The sequence below is a fragment of the Heterodontus francisci genome, unplaced genomic scaffold (assembly GCF_036365525.1).
Source record: "Heterodontus francisci isolate sHetFra1 unplaced genomic scaffold, sHetFra1.hap1 HAP1_SCAFFOLD_61, whole genome shotgun sequence".
Taxonomy (NCBI): Eukaryota; Metazoa; Chordata; class Chondrichthyes; order Heterodontiformes; family Heterodontidae; genus Heterodontus; species Heterodontus francisci.
In genome coordinates this window covers 1,788,790-1,800,923 of record NW_027141441.1, presented here as the reverse complement: position 1 = coordinate 1,800,923, position 12,134 = coordinate 1,788,790, and the positions used below count along the sequence as shown (strand labels likewise).

At 44.0% G+C, this 12,134-nt stretch overlaps 1 non-coding gene across 1 annotated transcript; it reads left to right on the top strand.

Annotated features, from left to right (window-relative positions):
* The first annotated feature begins 8,647 nt into the window (after window positions 1–8,647).
* Window positions 8,648–8,739, top strand: trnar-ucu (transfer RNA arginine (anticodon UCU)). The gene is given in 2 exon segments: window positions 8,648–8,684; window positions 8,704–8,739. It is a non-coding gene; the product is annotated as a tRNA-Arg (tRNA).
* The last annotated feature ends 3,395 nt before the right edge of the window (window positions 8,740–12,134 follow it).

The following is a 12,134-nucleotide window of genomic DNA, read 5'->3' as shown; positions in this document are numbered from 1 at the left end:
ACTATCGTTGTTTGGCCCGAACCTATCTCGAGTCATTCTTTTATTCCTGATATACCTATAGAAAGCCTTAGGGTTTTCTTTGATCCTATCCGCCAATGACTTCTCGTGTCCTCTTCTTGCTCTTCTTATATCTCCCTTTAGATCCTTCCTGGCTAGCTTGTAACTCTCAAGCACCCTAACTGAGCCTTCACGTCTCATCCTAACATAAGCCCTCTTCTTCCTCTTGACAAGCTCTTCAACGTCTTTAGTAAACCACGGCTCCCTCGCTCGACAACTTCCTCCCTGCCTGACAGGTACATACTTATCAAGGACACGCAGTAGCTGCTCCTTGAATAAGCTCCACATTTCGATTGTGCCCATCCCCTGCAGTTTCCTTCCCCATCCTACGCATCCTAAATCTTGCCTAATCGCATGATAATTTCCTTTCCCCCAGCTATAATTCTTGCCCTGCTGTATATGCCTGTCCCTGCCCATCGCTGAGGTAAACCTAACCGAATTGTGATCACTATCACCAAAGTGCTCACCAACTTCTAAATCTAACAGCTGGCCGGGTTCATTACCCAGTACCAAATCCAATGTGGCATCGCCCCTGGTTGGCCTGTCTACATACTGTGTCAGAAAACCCTCCTGCACACACTGGACAAAAACAGACCCATCTAAAGTACTCGAACTATAGTATTTCCAGTCAATATTTGGAAAGTTAAAGTCCCCCATAACCACTACCCTGTTACTCTTGCTCCTGTCAAGAATCATCTTTGCTATCCTTTCCTCTACATCTCTGGAACTATTTGGAGGTCTATAGAAAACTCCCAACAGGGTGACCTCACCTCTCCTGTTTCTAACCTCGGCCCAGACTACCTCTGTAGACGAGTCCTCAAACGTCCTTTCTGCCGCTGTAATACTTTCCTTGATTAACAATGCCACACCCCCCCCCCCTCTTTTACCCTCTTCTCTGTTCTTAGTGAAACATCGAAATCACGGAACTCGCAACATCCATTCCTGTCCCTGCTCTACCCATGTCTCTGAAATGGCCACTATATCGAGATCCCAGGTACCAACCCATGCTGCAAACTGACCCACCTTATTCCGGATGCTCCTGGCGTTGAAGTAGACACATTTTAAACCAAGCTCTTGCTTGCCAGTGCCCTCTTGTGTCCTTATAACCTTATCTCTGCCCTCACTACTCTCAACATCCTGCACACTGGAACTACAATTTAGGGTCCCATCCCCCTGCTGAATTAGTTTAAACTCCCCCGAAGAGCACTAGCAAATCTCCCCCCCAGGATATTGGTACCCCTCTGGTTCAGCTGAAGACCATCCTGTTTGTAGAGGTCCCACCTCCCCCAGAAAGTGCTCCAATTATCCAGGAAACCAAAACCCTCCCTCCTACACCATCCCTGCAGCCACGTGTTCAACTCCTCTCTCTCCCTATTCCTCACTTCGCTAGCACGTGGCACGGGCAACAACCCAGAGATAACAACTCTGTTTGTTCTCGCTCTAAGCTTCCACCCTAGCTCCCTGAATTTCTGCCTTAAATCCCCATCTGTCTTCCTACCTATGTCGTTGGTGCCTATGTGTACCACGACTTGGGGCTGCTCCCCCTCCCCCTTGAGGATCCCAAAAACACGATCAGAGACATCACGTACCCTGGCACCTGGGAGGCAACACACCAACCGTGAGTCTTTCTCGTTCCCACAAAACCTCCTATCTGTTCCCCTAACTATGGAGTCCCCAATGACTAATGCTCTGCTCCTCTTACCCCTTCCCTTCTGAGCAACAGGGACATACTCTGCGCCAGAGACCTGTATCCCATTGCCTACCCCTGGTAAGTCGTCTCCCCCAACAGTATCCAAAACGGTATACCTGTTGTTGAGGGAAACGGCCACAGGGGATCCCTGCACTGCCTGCTGGTTCCCTCTCCTTCCCCTGACAGTAACCCATCTACCTTCTTCTTTTACCTGAGGTGTGACTGCCTCCCGATAACTCCTCTCAATAATCCCCTCCGCCTCCCGAATGATCCGAAGTTCCTCCAGCTCCAGCTCCAGTTCCCTAACGCGGTCCTCGAGGAGCTGGAGCTGGGTGCACTTCCTGCAGATGCAGTCAGCAGGGACACCCTTGGCGACCCTTACCTTCCACATTCTGCAGGAGGAACATTCAACTGCCTTCACCTCCATTCCCACTATTCTAAATACCCAAGTTTTTAACCAATCACACGATAAAACAAGAAGAGAAATAGAAAAAGCCTTACCTTACCTACACACAACCGAGTCCTTTTTTTTGGTAAGAGGAGGAGGGCGGATGGGAGACACTACAAGAGTAGTGTCTCGGGTTCAGAAACAGCTCAAATATATAGGTTTCTACTTACCCAGCAGTCCCTGCTCCACCGAAACTCCCGATGAAATTGACTTCCCAGCTGTTCACTCCTCGCTCGCAATGCCTGTGCTCCTGGAAAAGCTGCACAACGAAAAGCTAAGAGAATTTACACAGCCCAAATATATAGGTTTCTACTTACCCAGCAGTCCCTGCTCCACCGAAACTCCCGATGAAATTGACTTCCCAGCTGTTCACTCCTCGCTCGCGAGAGTCCCGAATGAAAGAGAGCGTTTCTCATACTGTTGTTGAATTTCATTTCAAACACTCCTTGTACTCTCTGCTAATGAAGCCTAAAAAATGGAAAAACTAAATGCGCTCAAACTCACAACCCTAAGATTAAAAGTCCCATGATCGACAGACTGAACTGAATATGTCACTTCTACTGTACCTCTGTTTGGATGGATGCAACTGTATGCCCAAATGCAAGGGCAGCTTTCAAATCCTCCCATGGGTCCACACGTCAGACTAACTTCCATGTTGTAAACGCAAGCAAAGGAAATCTGCTCACTTCCAAAACTATTAGCAAATTGAAGCTGATTACGATCAACATCATCAGAGGTCAGAACTACCTGGTGAAAGAAGACACCCTGAAGAAGGATCCACAATTATTCAAAGGCATCGACAAAGTCAAAAACAAGAAAATCGATGAGTCAATCCAAGCTAAACAGAAACACTGAAGAATTCCATTCCAGACCAGAACACAATTAGAGGCATTTTTTTGTATTCAAAGCTGGGCATTAGTATTTAATAGTTGATATATAATTTTGAATATATTTGAATTTCTTTATTCATTTGGCACTGCTGAACATGAAGCAGTCTTAAATCATTTAATTTTTTTTTGTAAAATCTGACTTACCAGATTAAAATATTAGATCAAGGGAGAAATTTCAAAGATTACTGGACCAGTAATCCAGAGGCCTGGACTCAAGATCCAGTGACAGCCAGGACGTCAAGGCGGAAAACACTCCGCACTAGTCTGCAGTGAGCGATTCCATCGAAGGTAGAGCACAATCTCTTTAATATAAGAATGTATATTTTATAATAATTAATCACTCAAGACCTTCCTGGTCTCTGCATCTCAGCTGCTCTCTGGATAAACTTGCAGAAAGTATTTCAACCTGTAAAGCAGGAGTCTAGGGAATGTATAATGATATTTTCTAGCCTTCGGGCAATATTTTAATCAATACAGTGTGGGACAACCTATCTGGGCACAACTCCATGACTTTCTCTTTAACTAGTGACCTCACAATCACTAACTTCTATGGTCACAATCTTCAGCTCATCACCTCCGGTACGTAGCTCTAATCTTAATGTACATTTAAACAACCTTTCAAGTCCAGTTACAGTTTTTGTTGCCTTACCTGCATAAACTTAAAAAGTGAAGACATTAAGCAAGTTTAACTGAACATTCTGGTGGTCAGTTCGGGCACGGGAAAAAAATGAAAGGACTCGGACCAGGTCGGATGTGGTGCTGTCAGGCTTGGGTCGGGTTTCATTTGCTGACCCGAGCAGGCCTTTAGTTACTGTTGCAACCTGATCTTCCCACTTGACAATCTGTATATTTTGTTCATTTCAATTTTGTCGACAAGCTCTTTGAATCCAGTTCCCCGGTCCTCAAGCAGGCTCAGTTTTGAATTCCATTCCGCTTTCTGGAAGGATGAAAGTAATCGATGACCTTAAACTAAAAATGGCAACAGAAAAAGGCTCGGCTGGGATTTGAACCCAGGATTTCTGACACATAAATCACTTACATACCCAAAGCGAGAATCATACCCCTAGACCAACGATCCACCGTTAGCTTGGTTTTTATTCGCTCCTGTGGAATTTCACTGGCACCCACAGCCGATCATGCATTTTCTTCAGATCAAAACAATATCCTACAAAGCTGAAATAAAAACAGAAAGTGCTGGAAATACTCAGCACCTCTGACAGCATCTGTGGAGAGAGAAACAGAGTTAACATTTCAGGGTTTTCACCTTTTGTTTGAGCCATCTTTTCAGACTGCTTCTGTCCATCCAATCTCACTTTTTACTCTATCCACATTCTAAGGGTGGTGCAGTGGTGAGCACTGCAGCTTCACAACTTCAATGACCCCGATTCAGTTCTGTATACTGCCTGTGTGGAGTTTGCAAGTTGTTTATGTGGGCTTCCACAAGGTACTCTGGTTTCCTCCCACAACGAAAGACTTGTGGGTTGATAGATAAATTGACTGTTGTAAATTGGCCCCAGGGTAGGTGATAGGAGAAATGTGGGGATGTGGTAGGGAATTCTGGGTTAACATAGGATTAGTATAAATGGGTGGTTGATGGTCAGTGCAGACTCAGTGGGCCAAAGGGCCTATATCAGTGCTGTATATCTCTATAACCATTCTCTAAGCAAATGCATTTTTCATGAATTCCTCATTTCTTTTATTAACGACAATTTTATATTTCCGGCCCTTGCTTCATACGATACCACAAGTGGAATCATGTTTCCATCAACCCGATCAAACCCCTTCACTATTTCCTCAGATTGCAATGTTTCTTTAACCCTCACAGACTGTGGAGTTTCTGCTGCTTGATTGCAGTTCTTGCTTCCTGCCAGTAGATGTCACCTCACTCCAATACAGTGAAGTTTACAAATCTGAGAGAGACACAACAGGAAATAATTGTTCACATTATAGTGAATGTGTGGGATTTAGAAATACTAGGAGTGGAGACGAGTTATTATAGAATTTGTCAAACCAAACATATGTTATAATGTTGTGTTAAATCTGTCACTCTGTTGTCTTGATTCTGAGAGTAACATAGACTCATCGAGTCATTGGGTCATTTGTGGTACAGAAGGAGGCCATTTGCTCCATCGAGTACAGGCCAGCTCTCCATGGAGCGATCCAGTCAGTCCCACTCGTCTGCTCGATCCCCCTAGCCCTGTAAATGTATTTCCTTCAAATGCCCATCGAAATTCCTTTTGTAACCAACGATTGTCTCCACTTCCTCCGCCCTCGGGGGCAGTGAGTTACAGATCATTACCAATCACTGTGTAAAAAAGTTCTTCTGCACATTCCCCCTGCATCTCTTGTCCAAAACCTTCAATCTGAATCCCCTAGTCCTTGTACCAATATTAATGGGAACAATTTTTCTTTGCCAACTTATCTAAAACTGTCATAGCCTTCGACACCTCTATCAATTCTCCCCTCAATCTTCTTTGATACAGGCAGAAAAAACCCTGTTTTTCTAACCTAACCTTGAAACTAAAACCCTCCATCCCTGGAACCATTCTGGTAAATATCCTCTGCATCCTCTCAAGAATCCGCACATCCTTTCTAAGGATTGGTGAGCAGATCTGGATGCAACACTCCAATTGGGGCCTAACCAGAGTTCAGCATAACAACCCTGCTTTTGTACTCAATGTCTCTGTTTATAAAGCCCAAGATCCCACATGCTTTGCTAACCACTCTCGCAATATGTCTTGCCAACTTCAAAGAATGATGGACATGTACTCCAGGTCCCTCTATTCCAGCACACTCTTCAGAACTGTAGCATTGAGTATATATTGCCTCTCCCTATTCCTTCTGCTAAAATGCATCACCTCACACTTGTCACTATTAAATTCCATCTGCCACCTGTCTGCCCATCCTACTAGCCGATAACTATCCTGTTTCAGGCAGTTCATATCATCCTCACTGTTTGCCACTCCTCCACGTTTGTTGTCATCGGGATATTTTGAGATTCTACTCGATATTCCAAGATCCAAGTCATTAATCTGTAGCAAAAAAAAGCAATGGTTCTAGCACTGACCCTTGGGGAACACCACTGTCGACTATCCTCCGGTCTGACCAAGAACCATTTCATATGACTCGCTGTTTTCTGTCCTTAAACCAATTTCCTATCCAAATGGACACTGACCCTCCTAATCCATGAACCTCAATTTTGTTAACCACCCTTTTATGTGGTACTTTAGAAAATGCTTTTGTAAAATTCATATAAACAACATCCACTGCATTCCCTTCATCAACTTTCTCAGATAGTTTATCAGAAAATGCAGTTAGATTCATCAAACATGAACTTCCATTTATAAATCCATGCCCACACTCCTTAATTAACTCAAACCTCTCCAAATAACTTGATTTTTTCCCTGACCTGTTGGTCTTGTGCTTATAGCAAGCTCACCACAGAGCATGTATTTGGCAATGTGACTGTCATTCATTTGGCCCAGTCAACAGAGCCGCCTCTGACTCAAGAGGGCAAACATGCTGCGGATCCCTGCACGCTGGTGTACTTCCTCATTCGGCACTCTGTCCTGCCAGGAGATGTCCAATATCCATCTGAGGCAGTGGAGGTGGAAGCTGTTCAGCTGCTTTTCTTGGCTTGCATAAGTTGTTGATGATTCTCTACTATAAAGGAGGGTGCTGAGAACACAAGCCTGGTACACGTGGAGCTTTGTATTTACGGTCAGTTTGCTGTCGGTTCACACCCGTCTTCTCAACTTTGACATGACAGCTGCAGCATTGGCAATCCTGGTGCTGATTTCAGCATCAAGGGCCAGATTGCTGGTGATTGTTGATCCAAGGGATGTGAAGCTGTTGACAACCTCCAAAGTGATGTTGTCAATGTTTTGATGGAAAGTGGAGTCTCTACGTCCAAGTCTCTACGTCCAAGTGGAGTCTTGCCAAGATGAACAGCTTGCCGTCAGCTCTGATATACAGGTGAACACCCCCATCTGAGTCACTGAAAGTGTACAATAGCAGCATGGAGAAGAATACACCAATTATAAAGGATGTGATAACTAGACAGTTAGAAAATAATGATATGATTGGGCAGAGTCAACATAGATTTATGAAAAGGAAAACAGGTTTGAAAAAACCCGTTGAGTTTTTTGAGGATGTTACCTGTAGAACTGATAAAGGAGAACCAGTGGATGCTTTGGTAATGTCCCACACAGGAGGTGAGTAAACAAAATAAGAGCACATAGGATTGGAGATAATATACTGGTATGGATTGAGAATTGGTTAACAGACCGAAAACAGAGAGCAGGAATAACGGGTCCTCCTCAGGATGGCAGGCTGTTACTATTGGGGTACTGCAAGGATCAGTGTTGGAGCCACAGCTGTTAACAACCGAAATAAATGATTTGGATGTGGGGATTAAATGTAATATTTCCAAGTTTGCAGATGACACAAAGCTAGGTGAAGTGTGAGCTGTGAGAAGGATGCAGAGAGGCTTCCAGGGAACCTGGAGAGGCTAAGTGAATGGGAAAGAACATGGCAGATGGAATATAATGTGAGTAAGTGTGAAGTTCTCCACTTTGGTGGAATAAACAGAAAGACAGAGTATTTCTTAAATGGTGAGAGGTTGGGAAGTGTTGATGTCCAAAGGGACCTGGGTGTCCTTGTTCATGAGACACTAAAAGCTCTTGTGCAGGTGCAGCAATCAATTAGGAAGGCAAATGGTATGTTGGCCTTCACACGAGGGGTCATGAGTACAGGAGTAAAGATGTCTTGTTGCAATTGTATAGAGCCTTGGTGAAACCGCACTGGAGTATTGTGTATAGTTTGGTCTCCTCATCTAAGGAAGGATATACTTGCCATAGAGGGAGTGAAACAGAGGGTCACCAGACTAATCCCTGGGATGGTGGGATTGTCTTATGAGGAAACTGGGCCTGTATTCCTTAAAGTTTCGAAGAATGAGAGGTGATCTCATTGAAACTGATAAAATTCTTATAGGGCGTGACAGTGTGGATGTAGATAGGATGTTTGCCCTGGTTGGTGAGTCTAAAATCAGGGGACCAAGTCTCAGAATAAGGAGTGGGCCATTTAAAACTGAGATCGAGTTGAATTTCTACACTCAGACGGTGGTGAGTCATTAGAGTTCTGTACCCCAGAGAGCTGTGGCAGCTCAATCATTGAGCATGTTCAAGACAGAAATTGTTATAAATCTTGATACTCATGACATCAAGGGATATGGGGAGAGCACGGGAAAGGGGCGTTGAGGTAGATGATCAGCCATGATCGAATTGAATGGCAGAAAAGGCTCGACGGGCTGAATGGCCTACTCCTATGTTCCTCTGTTCCTAAGAGAGTTGGCGCCAGCACGCAGCCTTGCTTTACCCCACTGCTGATCTTGAAAGTGTCTGATGTTGCTCCATTGTAATTGATGGAACTGTGCATGTTCTCGTGGAAAGAAGAGATGATGCCCAAGAGTTCAGGAGGGCAGCCGAGTTTCCATCGCAGTTTGAAGAGTCCGTCTCTGCTGACAAGATCAAAGGCCTTGGTGATGTTCGTCAAAGTATGTGCGACTCTGTGGCGCAATGGATGGCGTGTTGGACTTCTAAATAATCATTAAAAAAACCATTCAAAGGTTGTGGGTTCAAATCCCACCAGAGTCAGATTTTGGACCAGAGACAGAAGAGCACGATGGAACAGAGAGTTCACAAGTGTGTCAAAAGCACTGACTCAGAGAGAGAGAGGAGCAGAGCTGGGGTAAAACAAATCAAGGAGTGACATCACAATGGAGAGTGAGAGCAGGGAAACAGAGAGCCGCTGGGGTGAGGATACAGGATTTGGTTCTTGCTTCGGTGCAGTGGAAGGAGCTGTTTGGTGAGGATCTGTTGAGCTGTGACATCACAGGCAAGCAGGTAGTTGATTGGTTTGGAAAAAGCTGCATGTTTGATGAGTATCTGGTAAGTGATTGAGGTCCATTTTAGTCCTAATGTTTGAAATAGTAAACAAACTAGTGGGAAGCTTAATAAAATATACAACAAAATAAACAATTGAATAAAATAATAAAGTAGTTAATTGAAACACGTTAAGGATGACAGGACAGGTGATGTGTCACAGCTGCAGCATGTGGGAGCTCCTGGATGCCAGTGTGATCCAGGGCAAACACGTCTGCAGTAAGTGTTTGCGGCTCAAAGAAGGAGAAAAAAGGAACGTAGTGGTAGTAGGGGACAGTATAGTAAGGTGGATTGACTCTGTTCTCTGCAGCAAGGAGCAAGAGTCCAGATGGCTGTGTTGCCTGCCGGTGCCAGGATTCAGGACGTCTGCTCAGGGCTGGAGTGAAACATACAATGGGAGGGGGAGGATCCAGTTGTCGTGGTCCATGTCGGTACCAACGACATAGGCAGGACAAGGATAGAGGTTCTGCATAGTCTGTATGAGGAACTAGGCACAAAATTAAGTAGGAGAACCTCAAAGTTAATCATCTCTGTATTATTACCTGAGCCATGTGCAAATTGCCATAGGACAAATAAGATTAGAGAAAGTAATGTGCGGCTGAAAGACTGGTGTGGTTGTATTGGGTTCTGGTTCGTGGGGCATTGGCACCAGTACTGGGGAAAGAGGTGGCTGTACCGTTGGGACGGTCTACACCTGAACCGTGCTGGTGCTGGTGTTCTAGTGAGCCACATAACGAGGGACGTAGAGTTGGTTTTAAACTGAATAGTGGGGGCAAGGGATCAAATTTGGGAAGATATGGTGAATCAAGGAGGAGAGGCAAGGCAAGAGAGAAAGGTATAAATATGGGAAATGATAAACAGACTGTGACAGGAAGGGACAGAGCAGACAAATCTAAGAGTAAATCAACAGATAAGGCTAGAGGTTACAAAAATAATAAAAGGACAAAACTAAGTGCTCTGTATCTGAATGCATGGAGCTTTCGAAACAAAACCGATGAACAGAGAGCACAAATAGAATAAATAAGTACGATCTGATAGTCATTACAGAGACATGGCTGCAGGGCGACATAGATTGGGATGTGAATATTGGAGGTGACATGGCATTTAGGAAGGACAGGAAGCTTGGAAAAGGTGGTGGGGTAACTCTGTTAAGTAATGATGGTATTAGCGCAATAGAGAGGGATGACCTAAGTTCAGGAGATCACGATGAAGAAGCAGTTTGAGTTGAGATGAGAAATAATACAGGCAAGAAGTCACTTGTGGGAGTGGTGTACAGGCCGCCTAACATTAACCACACTGTAGGATGGGGTATAAAAAAAGAAATAATGGCAACTTGTCAGAAAGGTACAGCAATAATTATGGGGGATTTTGATCTCCATATAGACTGGAAATTCTGATGGGCAGACGAGGAGTACATAGAATGTTTTTGGGATAATTTCTTGGAAAAATAAGTTCTGGAGCCAACCTGAGAGCAGGCTATACTAGACCTGGCATTGTGCAACGAGATAGGATTAATTAATGACCTCATAGTTAAGGTGCCCCTAGGTAGTAGCGATCATAAGATGATTGAATTTTACATTCAGTTTGAGGGAGAGGAGAGTGGGTCCCAAACGAGTATTTTAAACTTAAATAAGGGCAGTTATAAGGGCATGAAAGCAGAGCTAGCTAAAGTGAACTGGCAAATTAGGTTAAGGTCAATAGAGATGCAGTGGCAGACATTTAAGGAAAATTTCAGTATACACAGAATAGATACATTTCAACCAGAAAGAAAAATTCCAAAGGTGGGACTCACCATCCATGTTTAATGAAAACAGTTAAAGATACTATCAAACTTAAAGAAAAAGCCTATAATTGTGCAAAGATGGGAGGCAGGTCAGAAGATTGGACAGAATATAAAAAACAGCAAAGAATGACTAAAAGATTGATAAGGAAGGTAAAATTAGAGTACGAGAGAAAGCTAGCAAGAAATATAAAGACAACTAGTAAGAGTTTCGATAAATATTTTAAAAAGAAAAGAGTGAGTGTTGGTCCTATGGAAAGTGTGTCTGGGGAATTAATAATGGATAATTAAGAGATGGCAGATGAATTGAACAGATACTTTGCATCGGTCTTCACTATTGAGGATACAAATAACATCCCAGTATTAGCTGTAAGTCAGGAAATGGAAGGGAGGGAGGAACTCAAGAAAATTACAATCACCAGGGAAGTGGTACTAAACAAATTGTTGGATCTGTGGGCTGACAAGTCGCCAGGTCCTGAATTGGCTAGTGAGATAGTTGATGCGCTGGTTTTAATTTTCCAAAATTCCCTCGCTTCGGGAAGGTTCTGTCAGATTGGAAAGTAGCGAATGTAATTCATTTATTCAAAAAGGGAGGGAGACAGAAAGCAGGAAACGACAGGGCGGCACAGTGGCGCAGTGGTTAGCACCGCAGCTTCACAGCTCCAGGGACCCGGGTTCGATTCAGGGTACTGCCTGTGCGGAGTTTGCAAGTTCTCTCTGTGTCTGTGTGGGTTTCCTCCGGGTGCTCCGGTTTCCTCCCACATGCCAAAGACTTGCAGGTTGATAGGTTAATTGGCCATTATAAATTGCCCCTAGTATAGGTAGGTGGTAGGGAAATATATAGGGACAGGTGGGATGTGATAGGAATATGGGATTAGTGTAGAATTAGTATAAATGGGTGGTTGATGGTCGGCACAGACTTGGTGGGCCGAAGGGCCTGTTTCAGTGCTGTATCTCTAAACTAAACTAAGGCCAGTTAGCTTAACATCTGTCTTCGGGAAAATGTTAGGAGCGATTACTGAAGATGTTATAGCAGGGCATTTAGAAAAAATAAAGGTAATAAGGCAGAGTCAACATAGTTTTGTGAAAGGGAAATCATGTTTAACCAATTTATTCGAGTTCTTTGAGGGAGTTACATGTGCTGTGGATAAAGGGGAACCGGTGGATGTATTGTACTTCGATTTCCAGAAGGATAAGGTGACATATCAAAGGTTATTGCAGAAAATAAAAGCTCATGGTGTCAGGGGTAACATATTGGCTTGGATAGAGGATTGGCTAGCTGACAGGAAACAGAGAGTCAGCAGAAATGGGTCATTTTCTGGTTGGC